The sequence below is a fragment of the Wyeomyia smithii genome, chromosome 2 (genome assembly GCF_029784165.1).
Source record: "Wyeomyia smithii strain HCP4-BCI-WySm-NY-G18 chromosome 2, ASM2978416v1, whole genome shotgun sequence".
NCBI lineage: Eukaryota > Metazoa > Arthropoda > Insecta > Diptera > Culicidae > Wyeomyia > Wyeomyia smithii.
In genome coordinates, this window is record NC_073695.1 from 158,704,045 (window position 1) to 158,720,825 (window position 16,781).

The 16,781-nt window shown below is 39.7% G+C and overlaps 1 protein-coding gene across 4 annotated transcripts in view; it reads left to right on the forward strand.

Moving 5' to 3' along the window:
• Window positions 1–16,781, forward strand: part of LOC129721824 (uncharacterized) — a 240,622-nt gene that overhangs the window by 146,735 nt on the left and 77,106 nt on the right. The gene's annotated exons all lie outside the window — the stretch shown is intronic.

Genomic DNA, 16,781 nt, shown 5'->3' on the forward strand with positions numbered 1-16,781 from the left:
GTTGTTGTCTCGCCGTTGTCACACGACCTTATTAAGGGAGCTCGGCGCAGGTGCCAGCCCAGAATCGTGGTACGAGAACAAAATCCGACTCTTATCATATGGCGTTGCGACCAGTTGCCGTAATTGGGAACTTACTGGCATCAATCCCAATGGGCGAATTAGTGCATTTGGGTGGTGGCACTATTCGCTCCGGCAGAGCTGCTTCCAGATAATGTGGCTTTTGCGAGAATTCGGCGGCCCAATGCCTGAGTCTCACCACAACCTAGGCTAGCTCTCGCTGATGGTCCGGGACTGCTTGCTTGCAGTGAGCACTTCCGTGGCCTACGGTAATCGCCAAATACCGACCCGTGGTGGCATACAGCTCTGATATATATATATATATATATATATATATATATATATATATATATATATATATATATATATATATATATATATATATATATATATATATATATATATAAACATATATATATGATATGATATATATATATATATATATATATATATATATATATATATATATATATATATATATATATATATATATATATATATATATATATATATATATATATATATATATATATATATATATATATATATATATATATATACATATATATATGATATGATATATATATATATATATATATATATATATATATATATATATATATATATATATATATATATATATATATATATATATATATATATATTTATATATATATATATATATATATATATATATATATATATATATATATATATATATATATATATATATCAGAGCTGTATGCCACCACGGGTCGGTATTTGGCGATTACCGTAGGCCACGGAAGTGCTCACTGCAAGCAAGCAGTCCCGGACCATCAGCGAGAGCTAGCCTAGGTTGTGGTGAGACTCAGGCATTGGGCCGCCGAATTCTCGCAAAAGCCACATTATCTGGAAGCAGCTCTGCCGGAGCGAATAGTGCCACCACCCAAATGCACTAATTCGCCCATTGGGATTGATGCCAGTAAGTTCCCAATTACGGCAACTGGTCGCAACGCCATATGATAAGAGTCGGATTTTGTTCTCGTACCACGATTCTGGGCTGGCACCTGCGCCGAGCTCCCTTAATAAGGTCGTGTGACAACGGCGAGACAACAACCGGTGTAGGGGTCTCCGTCCCGAAAAACCTGGCAGGCCTTCCAGTACGTTCCAAATTCATTGCCCGGTGGGAACCGGGCAGGAGTGGGATCAGATGTCCTTTCCTGACTTGCGCCGGTCGGGGGTGTCATAGTTGCTCATAAGGCGCCATGGCAGCCGCCCCTAGCCATGGCCTCACTGCCTCGGCATAGATTACCATGGGACCAGTGTAACATGGTCACATTTTGACTTATATAGATATTGTACAAATGCATGATTAGAGTTATGTCAATGTTAGGAGTTATTATTATAGTATGATTTGTTATCCATATTGTTCACCAAAATCTTCGTTGTATTCTGGTTCACTATTGTGGTGATAATTATTACACCAACTTCAAATCGAATATCTAGATAAGAATGACACAAGACGCAAGTATGCAAATATCTCAGACACGCACCTTTTCGAGCGAACGTACAAAGCTTATGCGGCTCTCTGCTGCGGTTCGCATAGCTTCTATGAAAGTCCCTGCTGCGTGAACACTTAACCAGAGGATACTCGGTTAATCTTTATTCCGTCTTTCCACGGTATTCTCTCCGTCGGGCAAGATCTCTCTTAGTAGGGGAATTTTTAGTAGTCGGCAGAATCTGAGATGGCTTAATTTAAACGGCTTGAACGAAAAAGAGATGCCAGTCCGGATTAACAACGAATTGGTTTTTGGGAGAACCTGTCGTTTGGAAAGGTCGTTGTCCTGTTTCGGCTAGACAACGTACTTCCGGTTCAAATTTCCTGAAGATAGCTCACTATTTAACTGAGGGATTTTCGCAGCGTCCAGCTTTATTTAACCTGGTTCGCGAATGTAAGTGGAGTGTTGGATCCGCGCGTTGTCGAGTGATATAAAATATTTAGGTAAAGTGAGTGAAGTTTCTTACAGTCTAGCCAGTAACAGTGATGTTTTCCCTCCGTAGATAGCAAACAGAAATAAGTACTTAAATAGTTTGTGCGTATCGTGTGCGTGAAAGGCCTGAAAATAAAAGGTAAACTGATTGAAAAATAATTTCGTACACCGCGCCCTAACGCGTTTGAACAGCCGTTCAAACGGCTTTTTCGTCTATAAGCGAACAATTCCCACCACCGCTAAGTGAACCATAGGAAACGGTTCTATCGATGCACGTGGAACGTGCTGCTTTGTCAACCACTTCCAGCGAAACCAGGATCGCTTTGCCCGCCACGGCTTAGAATTGGCTAACGGTCATCCACGGTTCAGTTCGAACCCCGTCGATTCTTCAAGCGTTTTCAACATATCGACAGGAACGAAATTTACCACGTCCTTCGTCGGCGTCATCGCAACCACCAGCGACGCCATCGTTTCGTCGCACCACCGCCATTGTTTCGTCGCACCGTCGTCGGTCATCGAGGTATGCTCCCGAGCACTACAAAGGTCTACGGTCAGTGAGTACTCAAACCTTTTTTCATAACATACGCATGTAAAGTGTCATAAAAGATGATATAATGAAATAACCCGTTCGAACGAAGAGGCCCGATTAGAAATCGATAGAACTAAAACCGCACACGATAGGTCAGTAGATAGAGAGGGGGAAAGAAGTAAGAGATGAGACAGTAGGTAGATTGGAGGAGAGGTCGGCAAAGGCCGAAGATAAAGATGCGTGTAAATAAGCTAAAAATAAACAAGTGCACTATGTACCGATGTTACCGATAATGTAAACCCACAAATCAGTTGAGATCATTTTGGCGAATATGAGAAGCTACCCCTGTTGATTGGTTCGGTCTGTTAGGAACTTCACGTCGCTTGTCCAGTTGCGGTACGTTCGTTTTCTTCTTTTTTACTCCAAGTAAGGATTGCTTGGGAATCTCAATCCCCTCCACCCACCTTACCGACCGAAACGGCTAGTTTGATTGGAGTCTGTTCCCCGTGATGATAAAGTAGTGGGTGGTGGTTTTTTTGCTAACTGGCCGAGCGACGGGTTGTTTCAAAGACCTCTTCTGCGTTTTTTCCACTGGCGTTGAATTTTCAGATAGCCGTTTAAGTTGGTGGTTGTTGGCCATACCTTCCGCGATTCACAACTCGGGTTCTTTTACTGAATCCGCCCTGAAAGGAGATCTCTTGCCGGGCAAATACAACACGACGGTTGATCCCCTCCGGGGATGGCGCATTTAAGTCAATGTGGCATGTGCATCACACATGGCATCGAATCCTGTTCAATCACAGCAGAACGCATAAGTTGCGTCATGCTGATTCCAAGTCAAAACCCTCGTCAGTCATCAACCCATCGTTGCTGCCTTGCATAAACACTTTCCCATGAAAGTGTCATTTTACAGAGTCATTGTTTTATGGCTGTTCCCAAGCCATTCCATTCCCAAGCTACATGCAGCGACGATGCGCTGACCAGGCGGTCTCTCTCTCAATACTTAGCTCTCTCCCGCCTTCTGCATCGATCACCGATTGGCTGACCGATACATAATGACTTCAAGTATCTCCAGTAAATAGGAGGTTAGGTTAAGCCAATTACTGAAATAAAGATTCATTCCTAAGTTCATACTCAACACGTAAGGTGTTTAAAAATCAGTCACGATGACATGCCGACATCATGCCTACATGGCGCCCAGTGACATTAAAACCAAGCACAGCCTTCTCCAAAAAATGCATTAAGTGAAGCACAATTAACAATATTTGTGTAATAAGTAATAAGTGCAAATAAGAAGAAGCTGAATTTCTGAGCTAATCGTAAACTGCAGCAGTGAACAAACGACGTGATAATCGGTGTGAAGTGACTAATTCCCCTCACGAAAAACAAGTTTAAATAATGACCAGCGTTAATTGTCAACATGGGGAACGAAAAGTCAAAAGAATCACAGAATTCCGGGGACCCCCAGGTCCAAGTTTTAAATAGACTGGAAATTCACGCAGAGCAGCATAGAGAGCACGAATTCAAACTCACGATTATACTCGTGATCGTCTCTGTGCAATTGCTTATAACAGTGTACAAACTTTACAAAGAACACACCCGTGCGCAGGCTTTGAAAGCTGCGAAAACTATTTCGGATCTGACCACAATTTAAAAAACTGACAAAGTGACAGTGTACACAAGTGTGTGTCTACAAAAACGATTTAGGGAACAGTGCGAAATAAACTGAAAGTGCGCGAAACGGGATGACAGTAAACCCGTTGGAAAATAACACTTCAACATACCAATTCGAGAAATTAAGCTGATTATTTTACGAATGCAACAGAAGCGAGATGATTTACATACGAGTGCAACAGAAGCAAGATGATTAATATACGAGTGAAACGGAAGCCAGATGATTATTGTACGAGTGCAGCAGAAGCGACATAATTTTTTTTACGAGTGCAACGGAAGCAGTGGAGCTGAACCACAAGAAGCATCTATAATCCGCAGGAAGATGAGACCAAAGCAACAAATCCGGAAGCAAGCAACATAAATATCGAGTGAGTTTATCCATCTATTATTTTTACATTAAAGTTAACAAGTCTCAATGAAAGATACATACAATAAATTAAAACAAGTATATGAAGACCTAAAATCAAAAGAGAATGTAAGGTCATCACAAAGAATATTGACAAAAAATTCAAACATAGCAAAGGATCTTATTTGGAAAATTGCCAATCTAAGAGAAACTACAGATAATCCAGACAATGAAATAATATATCACTGGAATTGTGGTCTCGAGTATTGTTTTTGGTGTAATATTTTATTAGATTTTTTCGACGTATTTATTGTAATATTATTTTAATTTGTGTCATACCAACTGATTTTTTATCGCTGTGAATCAAACTGCTGGAGTTGAGGGGATTCGTTTTTTAACGTCCGTGCATCATCGTCACTAACTTCTGGATACCAACAATGGAGTTTGTTTGCGACAAATGCGCTAAGCCAACAAAAGAATCTGATTTCATCAAATGCCAGGGTTTCTGTGAAGCAGTAGCCCACGCTAAGTGTGTTGGATTAAACAATCAGCAAGTGAAGCTAAAAACGGCATCTGAAAATTTGTTGTGGTTTTGCGACGGGTGTTTGAAACTGCTGAAATTTGCTCGTTTTCGACAAACCGTTGCTGCACTTGGAAATACCATTGCTGAGCTACTGAAAGAGCAAACCGCCGCTATCAATGAGCTGAAAACTGAAGTTCGTAAAAGTGGAGCCAAAGCAGTTGGTTTGCCCGAAAAGCTGCAAATAACTCCGCGCAGCGTAAGTAATGATTGGCCAATCATTAAACGATCGGCACCAAAACGTCGTCGCGAAGAGCATTCGATTTCTAACTCCAATGCAACAGAAGGAACAAATGCCAATCTGTCGAAATTAGTTGCTACTGTTCCAGTTGAGGAGAAGAAATTTTGGATTTATTTGTCTAGAATCCACCCGGACGTGTCGGTCGAAAACGTTCAGCACTTGGTATCTGAATGTGTGCAGTGTGGGGAGCCGCCTGAAATTGTAAAACTAGTCAAAAGAGATGTGGATACAAGATCACTTCGTTTCATATCATTCAAAGTGGGGATTGATCCGAAGTATAAGGAAACCGCATTATCTTCAAGCACCTGGCCAGCAGGAATATTCTTCAGAGAGTTTGTTGATTATCGATGAAAAAACGGTTATGCATCAGCAACACCTATGATGAGTACATCTGCAGAGCAATAGATGATATCGTCCAGCCACCGGGGGAGTCGGGGGGCCAACGGGCCCCCCCTGCAGTTAAGTATATGTATTCAAATAGTTTGCAAAAAGCTCAGGAAATATGTGTATTTTATAGTCAACCGGAGCTAGACGCGCGGCTCGATATCGACATGAATGGAATACCGGCAGAAGTGGAACATTGCCTTTCACAACACGACGATTTCAATTCAACAACAAGGCTTTGTACATTTGACGGCGAGGGCAACAATGCCCTTGTCACAGGCGAGTACATGAATGGTGTTTCCTCTCGGCCCAATCTTGCTTCTTTGCGTTTTCAGCCTGGTGAAATACCTGCGGATGATTTTACTGGATCGATCAAAATATACTACCAAAACACTAGAGGATTACGCACCAAAGTGGACGACGTATTTTTGGCTGTCATGGAGAATGATTTTGATGTTTATGTCTTCACTGAGACCTGGCTAGATGATCGTTTCAATTCGGTTCAATTATTCGGAGACGCCTTCGCAGTGTATAGAACAGATCGCAACCCGCACAACAGCATACATAAGCGCGGTGGTGGTGTTCTCATCGCTGTTGCCGTATCGCATGTATCTAGCCAAATAATCGACAACGTTCCGGTCACGCTCGAAGCAGTTTGGGTGAAAATAACCACGGCAGATAAATCCGTGATCGTTGGCGCGGTTTATATTCCTCCCGAGAAGCGACTTGATTGTGACGTCATGAATGCTGAGCTGAATGTGTTGGAAACTGTTACCTCCAAACTAAATCATCAAGATGCGGTAATTTTGCTAGGCGATTTCAATCAACCTGGCCTAGTATGGAAATCGTCCAATGCTGGTTATGCCTTTGCTGACCCACTGCTTTCATCGTTTACGCCTGCCAGTCGAACTTTGCTTGACGGAGTTGCGTTCCTGGGATTACGACAAGTTAATTTAATTTGTAATCATCAATCTCGCTGTCTTGATCTCGTGTTTGCCGACGAAAGCTGTTATCCTCTTTGCACCGTTTCCGAAGCTCCTGAATCAGTTGTCTCTCGCGACGAGTATCATCCTGCTCTGTCTATCGACCTCGCGGTTCGTCACCCTGTAAGGTTTGAGGATGCGAATAACTTGCCCCAGCTCAACTATCGTAAAACGAATTTCGAATTGTTACGAAATAATCTGTCTCAAATCGACTGGAGTACTCTTTATGATTTTACCAATGTCGATGATGCCGTGGCGTATTATGAACGAATGCTGAATAACTGTCTCACTGCTGCTGTCCCAACATATCGGCCAACAAAAAAACCGCCATGGACAAACGCGAGGCTTCGATGGTTAAAAAGATTGAGGGCCAAGGCTCTAAGAATTTATTCTAAAGCGCGGTGTGCATTGTCCAAAAATAAATTCGCAGTTGCAAGTAACAATTATCGCATATACAATAAATTCCTGTACAACCGTTACGTTCATCGGCTCCAGCAAAATATTAGGAAGAACCCCAAACAGTTCTGGGCGTTTGTTAATACAAAACGGAAAGAGACTGGGCTTCCATCATCGGTATTCTTGAATGAAATGTCTGCGAAAGCGCCTTCCGAAAAGTGCAATTTATTTGCGAAACATTTTTCTACCGTTTATAGCCATATTGCACCCACTGAAACACAGATTCAGCAAGCTTTGAGCGATGTACCGGCCGATACGCTATGCATGGACATTTTTAGAGTAAATGAGCAATCCGTCTCGTCAGCAATTAACAAAGTAAAGTCGTCGTTTTCGCCCGGACCTGGCATAATTCCGACAGCTATTCTCAAGCAATGCTCTGATTACCTAGTGGTTCCATTAACATGCTTATTCAACTTATCACTACAGCAGCAACGCTTTCCGGTGGCATGGAAAGTTTCGTGCATGTTTCCAGTTTTTAAGAAAGGTGATAAATGCAACGTAACGAATTATAGAGGTATAACCTCCTTGTGTGCCGAGTCTAAAGTGTTCGAGACAATTATCAAGGATACATTATTTTCGGCCTGCCAACAGTATATCAGTACAGTGCAGCACGGTTTTTTTCCAAAGCGGTCCGTAGAAACTAATCTGGTAAATTTTGTATCTTTTTGCACGAAAAACATGAGTGAAAAAGCTCAAGTCGACACAATATATACAGATCTGAGAGCAGCTTTTGATACTGTTAGTCATACAATTCTTTTGAACAAGTTAAACAAGTTGGGTTGTTCTACGCGATTCTGTAAATGGTTGGAGACATACCTCGTGGACAGGCAACTATTCGTACAGCTTGGTAACTGCCGTTCCAGCCCATTCATAAATAGCTCTGGTGTACCTCAGGGTAGCAATCTAGGGCCATTGCTATTCAGTTTGTATATAAACGACGCAGCAATACTACTCAACCGAGGTGGAAGACTGTTTTTTGCGGATGATCTGAAAATCTACTTGGTGATTAGGCGTATTGAGGACTGCAGAGAATTGCAACAACTTCTAAATTTGTTTGGTAGTTGGTGTATGAGAAATTGCTTGTTTCTGAGTGTGGAGAAATGTTGTGTCATCAGCTACTATCGAACCAGGGATGCTATCCGCTTCGACTACGATATCTCTGGAGTGAAACTGGACAGAGTAGTCCAGGTAAAAGATCTCGGAGTAATACTTGACGAGAAGCTAACTATGAAGTCTCACATTTCGGCTACGATCGATAAGGCAAATCGAAGTCTTGGCTTCATTTTCAAGATAGCAAGCGAATTTGACGATCCACTTTGTTTTAAAGCGCTGTATTGTTCCATCGTTCGTTCGACACTAGAATTCGCAAATGTTGTTTGGTGTCCTCACGAGACAATGTGGTCAAACAGAATTGAAAGTGTTCAACGTAAATTCGTCCGTTATGCGCTAAGGCAGCTTCCTTGGAGAGAGCAACAGTTTTTAACACCGTATGAAGATCGCTGTCGGTTACTGGGCATAGATACGCTTGACAAACGGAGGCATGTGTCCCAGGTCAGTTTTATCTCCAAATTACTGACTGGCGAGTACGATGCACCAGATCTACTGTCACAGATTGGTTTTTATGCTCCCACGCGAGCTTTGCGACCGAGAATGATGTTGCAGGAAGGAAATTATTCGACACAATATGCTGCCAACTCGCCTTTAGCTTCGATGGTTCGCCAGTTTAACCGACATGCAAATTTATTTAGTTTTAACGAGCCGTCCTATTTGTTCCGACAACGTGTAACTGCATCTGCCAACCAAATTATGTTTAGTTAATCAATTTTAAGCATTCATTCAGACACATTCAGTCCGATGAATAAATAAACAAAATAAGAAATAAGAAAATAAGAAAAAGCACTTAGAGTATATCAAGTTATTAAGCAAATAGTAGATCAAAAAAGCAAATTACATTTAGTTTCATTTAAAGCAGCAGTAACAGCTATTATTTTTACAAAAAGATTAAATGCCAACATGACGTCAGTTTTAGATACTATTAAGACTGCTTCCACGCTCATACCCGAGTTCGGCGGAAGCAGTGACAAGTTAGACAGAGTGATTGCCGCAATCAAGGCATTGGAGACTATCGTCACAAATGCAAACAAGGCAGCCGCCATCCAAGTAATTTTATCTAAATTATCGGGAAAAGCTCGATCAGCTGTGGGCGACAACCCACAGGAAATTAAAGAAATAATTGATGGCCTGAAAGCGAAATGTTCGACTACCCTCTAACCTGAGGTAATTTTGGCCAAATTATCAAATGAAAGACAAACTTCAGAATTAGCCAAATTTACGGAGCAAATCGAGAAATTAACTCTCCAACTCGAAAATGCTTATGTTGCAGAAAAAGTTCCACTTGACACTGCATCGAGGCTGGCTGTTAGAGCCGGTACGAATGCATTGGCAAGCGGACTTAAAAATAAAGAAACACAACTGATCATAAAAGCCGGTAAATTTGATACCCTGGCAGAGGCAATAGGCAAAGCAACGGAAAATGAAAAAAATCCTACAACCAACACTATCTTGTATTGCAAAGGCCCCAATTACAATCACGCCAGAGGTGGTCACCGTGGACGCAACAACCGAGGCAATGCACCTCGCGGAGGCAATACGTACCACGGACGCAGTCATGGAAATCAAAATGGGTACAATTCATCTCGAGGTAGAGGTGGTTATGGGTATCGTAACGGATCTGGAAACAGAGGTGGTAATAATTTTCGAGGAGGAAATTATCACCCGCATAATCGCGTTTATTATGCCCAGCCGGAAAACATGCCGGCCCCCCAACCTATGAACGTTGGGGGCATAACGAGCATGGCAGCCAGTCCAGCTCAGCTACCTCAACAGTCCAACCAGCAAGTTCCTCTACAGAACTCGCAGGTCGCACTGGCCAATATTGCGAGACGCTAAAATGTTACAATATTAGCACATCCTGCACGAACTTTATAAATATCCAGATAACTGCCTCTAATCAAGTGTGCACTTTACTAGTGGACACAGGAGCAGATATTTCTATACTAAAAGCAAATATTGTTAATCCTAGTGAATTAGTAAACGTAAAAGAGAATTGTTCACTTTCAGGCATTACACAGCAAAAGTTACAAACCCTAGGAACAATTACTACAGATATAATTTGTCCTAATAATACTTCGATACAACATAAATTTCAACTAATTAACGAGGATTTTCCAATCCCCACCGACGGAATCTTGGAAAGAGATTTCCTGACAAAATTTCATTGTAGTATCAATTATGATTCATGGATACTTACAGTTTTCAATGCAGGTACAGAAATAGAGTTTACAATACAAGACAGTCTAGGTGGATATTTTATGATACCACCTAGGTGTGAGGTTTTAAGAATTATCGACTCCAAAAAACCTGAAGGAAGTTATTTCATGGAATCAAAACAAATTTTACCAGGTGTTTTTAGTGCAAAATCAATAGTTAACACTAGAAACCATTTAGTAAAAATTATAAACACTACATCTGAAATGGTAAAAATAAGCAAATCATTTGATAGAACATACGAAACTTTAGAAAACTATGATATTTTTACTTTCGATAAAATTGATTTACAAAACAGACAAGAACGTCTAATAATGGAACTGAAAACGGATAGTGTTCCAAATGAAGCTAAAAAGAGCTTAACTAACTTGTGTTCCAAATTTAGCGATATTTTTGCACTTCAACATGACAGTTTGACATGCAATAATTTTTATAAACAGGAAATAATATTAAATGACAAAACACCAGTATATACCAAAAATTATCGTATTCCAGAAGTTCATCGCGAAGAGATAGATGAACAAGTGAATAAATTACTAAAAGAAAATATTATTCGACCATCAATATCGCCCTACAACTCTCCTATCTTGCCTGTGCCTAAAAAGTCAAGCGATGGAAAGGCTAAAAATTGGAGACTTGTAGTCGATTTTAGGCGATTAAACAAAAATATCGTTGCCGACAAATTTCCGCTCCCCAGGATCGATGATATTCTCGATCAACTGGGAAGAGCCAAATATTTCACGACCCTGGACTTAATGTCTGGTTTTCACCAGATAGAACTTAATGATTCGTCAAAAAATTACACAGCTTTCTCCACTACAAAAGGGCATTTTGAATTTAATAGACTCCCATTTGGACTTAATATTTCGCCAAACAGCTTCCAAAGGATGATGACCATAGCCTTGAGCGGTCTTCCTCCGGAATGCGCTTTCCTTTATATTGACGATATAATTATCGTGGGATGTTCAATCAAACATCACCTTTCAAACCTTGAAAAAGTTTTTGTAAAACTTCGAGAATTTAACCTTAAATTGAACCCTTCGAAATGCATGTTTTTCAGAAGTGATGTTACCTACCTGGGACATCACATATCCTGTGAAGGAATTCAACCTGACAAATCGAAATTTTCCGCAATACTGAATTACCCTGAACCCCGCAACGTTGATGATGTAAAAAGGTTTACCGCTTTCTGTAATTATTATAGAAGGTTCATTCCTTATTTCTCCGAAATAACAGCCCCTTTAAACGCGCTACTGCGAAAAGGAGTAAAATTTGAATGGGACGAAAAATGTAAAAAAGCATTTGACCATTTAAAGCAAAAATTATTATCCCCTACAATTTTGAAATTTCCAAATTTTAAAGAAAAGTTTATTCTAAGCACTGATGCATCTAAAATTGCATGCGGTGCTGTCTTGTCACAACTGCATGGTGACATAGAGTTGCCTGTCGGCTTATGCAAGCAAAAAGTTTACAAAGGGTGAAAGTAATAAATCCACTATTGAACAAGAGTTGACTGCTATACATTGGGCAATCAACTACTTTAGACCCTATTTGTATGGTAGACGTTTTACGGTTAAAACAGACCACCGTCCACTCGTCTACTTATTTTCAATGAAAAATCCAAGTTCAAAATTAACCCGGATGAGAGTTGACCTAGAAGAGTTTACGTTTGATGTCGAACACATAAGCGGAAAAAAGAACGTTGGCGCCGACGCTTTATCCCGCGTAGTAATCGACTCCGAAGAACTTAAAAATTTAACCATACTGCCAATCCAAACAAGATCTATGACCAGGCAGCAAATAAATCAGAACGATAATGACATAGAAACCAATTCATCTGCTGACGAGACTGATCACCTCAAAGCGTATGAATCGGTCAATAACCTAGATGCGTTTAACATACCAAAGGTTATTTTCGATATAGACGACAACAATCTAAACGTACGAATTTTATCAAAAACTCTGAAAAGAATTCTTGCACAAGAGCAATTATTTTACAAGAGAGGAAACTTTAATATACAAAAATGTCTGCAGACATTAGATGCAATGGCCGCCACATTAAAAATAAAAATGCTAGCTGTGAAAATAGATGATATATTATTTTCAATGATTTCTCGAGAAACTTTTAAGGAAGCATGCAATAAACTACTGAAAAACATTACGATTATAATTTATACACCAGCCCAAGTTATAAACGATGAAGACACTATAAAGAAAATTATCTCAGAAAACCACGACACCCCTACGGGAGGTCACGTTGGTATTAGCAGATTAATGAAGCGATTAAGATCAAAATACTATTGGCGTAATATGAAAGGCACGATAGCAAATCACATCAAACAATGTGAGAAATGTAGCCTGAATAAACACAAAATGAAAACAAACGAAACATACTTAGAAACAACAACACCAGCCAAATGCTTTGATCTCATATCAATAGACACAATTGGACCGTTAACCAAATCAAAGAATGGAAATAGGTACGCGCTAACAATTCAGTGCGATTTATCAAAATATATTATCATAGCTCCAATACCTGACAAACAGGCTAATACATTAGCAAAAGCTTTAGTAGAAAATTGTATTCTCATATACGGATGCCCAAATACAATTAAATCAGATCTGGGTACCGAGTATAAGAATGAAGTTTTTGAAAACATTTGCAAATTATTAGAAATCCAACAAAAATTCTCAACTGCCTACCACCCAGAAACGATAGGAGGTCTTGAAAGAAACCATAGATGCCTAAACGAATATCTCCGAAGTTTTATCAATGAAGAGCATGACAATTGGGATGCATGGCTTAAATACTACACATTTTGTTATAATAGTACACCTCATACCGACCATTCATTTAGCCCTTTCGAATTAGTTTTTGGAAAACTTGCAAACATGCCGAGCCAATTTTCAAATATAACAAGAGTTGATCCAATATATAATCACGAATCATATTTTTACGAGCTGAAATTTAGGATGCAACAAGCAGCTAGTAAAGCAAAAACTCTGCTAGAAAAAGCTAAAACAACTAGAATACAAAATCAGCAATTAGTTTCAAATCCAATTGATGTAGCGATAGGAGACCAGGTTTGGTTGAAAAAGGAGAAAAGACGGAAACTGGATCCAGTTTACTCTGGACCATTCAATGTTATTGAAATAAATCATCCCAACATTAAAATAAAAAATATTGTCAACCAAGATGAACAAATAGTTCATAAAAATAGAGTAATTTCAAAATAATTCAAAATAATTATAACAAATTAACGTTGAATATAGATATTAAGCATACATTTCAGAAACTTTATTGTGAGAGGTATTTGAAGTCGACAACAACAATAGCAACAAAAATGATCTCATACAATTCAATCATTTTTCCCTAAAGGAGGATGGTGTGGCATGTGCATCACACATGGCATCGAATCCTGTTCAATCACAGCAGAACGCATAAGTTGCGTCATGCTGATTCCAAGTCAAAACCCTCGTCAGTCATCAACCCATCGTTGCTGCCTTGCATAAACACTTTCCCATGAAAGTGTCATTTTACAGAGTCATTGTTTTATGGCTGTTCCCAAGCCATTCCATTCCCAAGCTACATGCAGCGACGATGCGCTGACCAGGCGGTCTCTCTCTCAATACTTAGCTCTCTCCCGCCTTCTGCATCGATCACCGATTGGCTGACCGATACATAATGACTTCAAGTATCTCCAGTAAATAGGAGGTTAGGTTAAGCCAATTACTGAAATAAAGATTCATTCCTAAGTTCATACTCAACACGTAAGGTGTTTAAAAATCAGTCACGATGACATGCCGACATCATGCCTACATCAACCGTTTGAGTTCCTTCAGAACGAGAATCACCGCACGCGTGACAATCGTCCGCGTTACACCAGATAGGCGACCACTCCAGTATGGATAAGGATGGAAGGGGGACCCACTTAACAAAAATGGATTTAAATGAAAATAGAAATCAACAAATGGGCGCAGATGGGATGAAAAACCCGTTTGCACGAGAAGGCATCCAGAGGTCTCCGCCGAGAAAGGCCATCCCATCTGCGCCCATTTGTTGATTTCTATTTTCATTTAAATCCATTTTTGTTTATATATATACTAGCTGAATGTACCCGGCCATCATCCTTATAGTTGAACATCAGTCTTCATGAATTAATTAACATTTTGGAGATACGGGGACCATCTCCAAATTTTCCTCAAGCTTTGAATAACTTCCAATGCAGAAAAACTATACCAAACGTTCGGACACCATTTTCGGTTTTGAAGAGTCAACTGTGACCTAAAAAGCAAAGCCTTGGTGCTACACTCCGTATCGGAATTCGACCTTCTGTTTTACTATACACAGACTTCGCAGCCGACTGTTAAGTGCACAGGACAATTGCGTGGCTAGCGCTACGATCCTACTGACACTAACAGTTTCTCCCGAGCCGGGACTCGACGATACGACGACTGGCTTGTTAGGCTATCATCGTACCTCTAGACCAGCTGGGAGATTCAGCTCTGACCTATAAACCTAATGTCAGGGAGTTTTTGAATATTTTTTTTCTTGAATTTGTAAATAGCGTTGTAGGCCCGCACTGTGGGGCTGAACCCAGAAAAGTCGCGACAAAATTCAAAAACCTAAATCCACCAAGCGGTCAGACCCAGTCTTTCTCATTCAAACTTATTATTTGTAGAAATAGATTTACATGGACGCTTCGATCCAATAAAAGTATATTCACTCTTTGGGTTCTAAAATATTGATGTTGTAATTGAAGTATAATATATAAAATTTGACGTAATGTTAGTGCTTAAGGAATAGCGAAATAAAGAAATGACTTTTAATTTCGAACAGTTTCATCACGAGCGATATCGGAAACGTTCAAATAGTACGAAAGGGGCCATCCACATACCACGTGGACAGATTTTTAACGAATTTGACCCCCCCCCCTCCGTGGACAACTGCCCATATAAATTCTAAAAAAATTGTATGGACCGTGGACATTAGCCTTCCCCCCCCTCCAAAGCTGTCCACGTGGTATGTGGATGGCCCCAAACCACATTTAAAGTATGTTGAGGTCACATATATTGATCAAAGCAGGTATTGTTTTAAATAGTCTTTGAATTTCTTTTCTTTCGATAACTTTTCAACCACATATCAAGTTGTTATGTTGTTGTTGTCGTTCGTATGACACTAGTTATGTTAAATAAGTCGTGTAATCTTTGAGATAATAGACTCTCGTTGTTAAATACATAACGGTTGCTTAAGTTTGATTATAATCAAATGAAATGGGAACGTATAGAGCAGCCGAATTATGAAACCACTTGTTCTATCATAATTCATCAGTTAATCCTTAACTAGCCCGGTCATCTAATATCAATATTGTTCAAATCGGTTGTGTAGTTTCTGAGATAATGAAGTTTCGTGATTTTTACATTTCGATACATTACAGACGAAGTTACAGTCCGATTACAGTAAAATTCAATAAGATGTTATGAGGCAGCTGGGCCTCTCATTTGACACTAATTTAGTGAAAATCGGTTCAGTCATCTCTGAGAAAAGAGAATGAGTTTAAGTAGTCTTGTGAATATTTTTCTTTTATAGCTGAATTTCACATTTTTAATCTCAATAGGGTCTTATGGGGCAACTAGGCCTTCCATTTGACGCCGATTCTATGAAAATCGGTTAAGCAATCTCTGAGAAACATGAGTGAGATTAAATAGTTTCGAGAACACGTTTCTTTTCATAACTTTTGAACCACATGTCCAATCTTTATGAAATTCAAAAGTTAAGGGTTTTTTAGAAAGCCCGTTCATTTAAAATTAATTTTAAATTCAAATCGGTTGCATAGTTTCTGAGATATTGGTGTTTTGTAATTTTTACATTTTGATACATAACCTCTAAACTAGAAATCCGATTACAATAAAATTCAATAGGGTCTTATGGGGCAAATAGAAATTCCATTTGCAATCAATTTCATTGAAATCGATCCAGCCATCTCTGAGAAAATCGAGTGAGATTGGGAGAGCGTTACAACCACACACACATACCGAAAATGCTCAGCTCGTCGAACTGAGTCGAGTGATATACGACATTGATGAACGAAATAAATTCCACTGCCTACATATTCTGACTCAATAAAGTGTCTTGTTTTGTTTCTCTTTCTCGAGACTGCGTGGCCACGCCTTCAATGCAAAAATCTACGCTCACCTCGATACGAAAGACTGCCTGTAGAAAATTCAGCT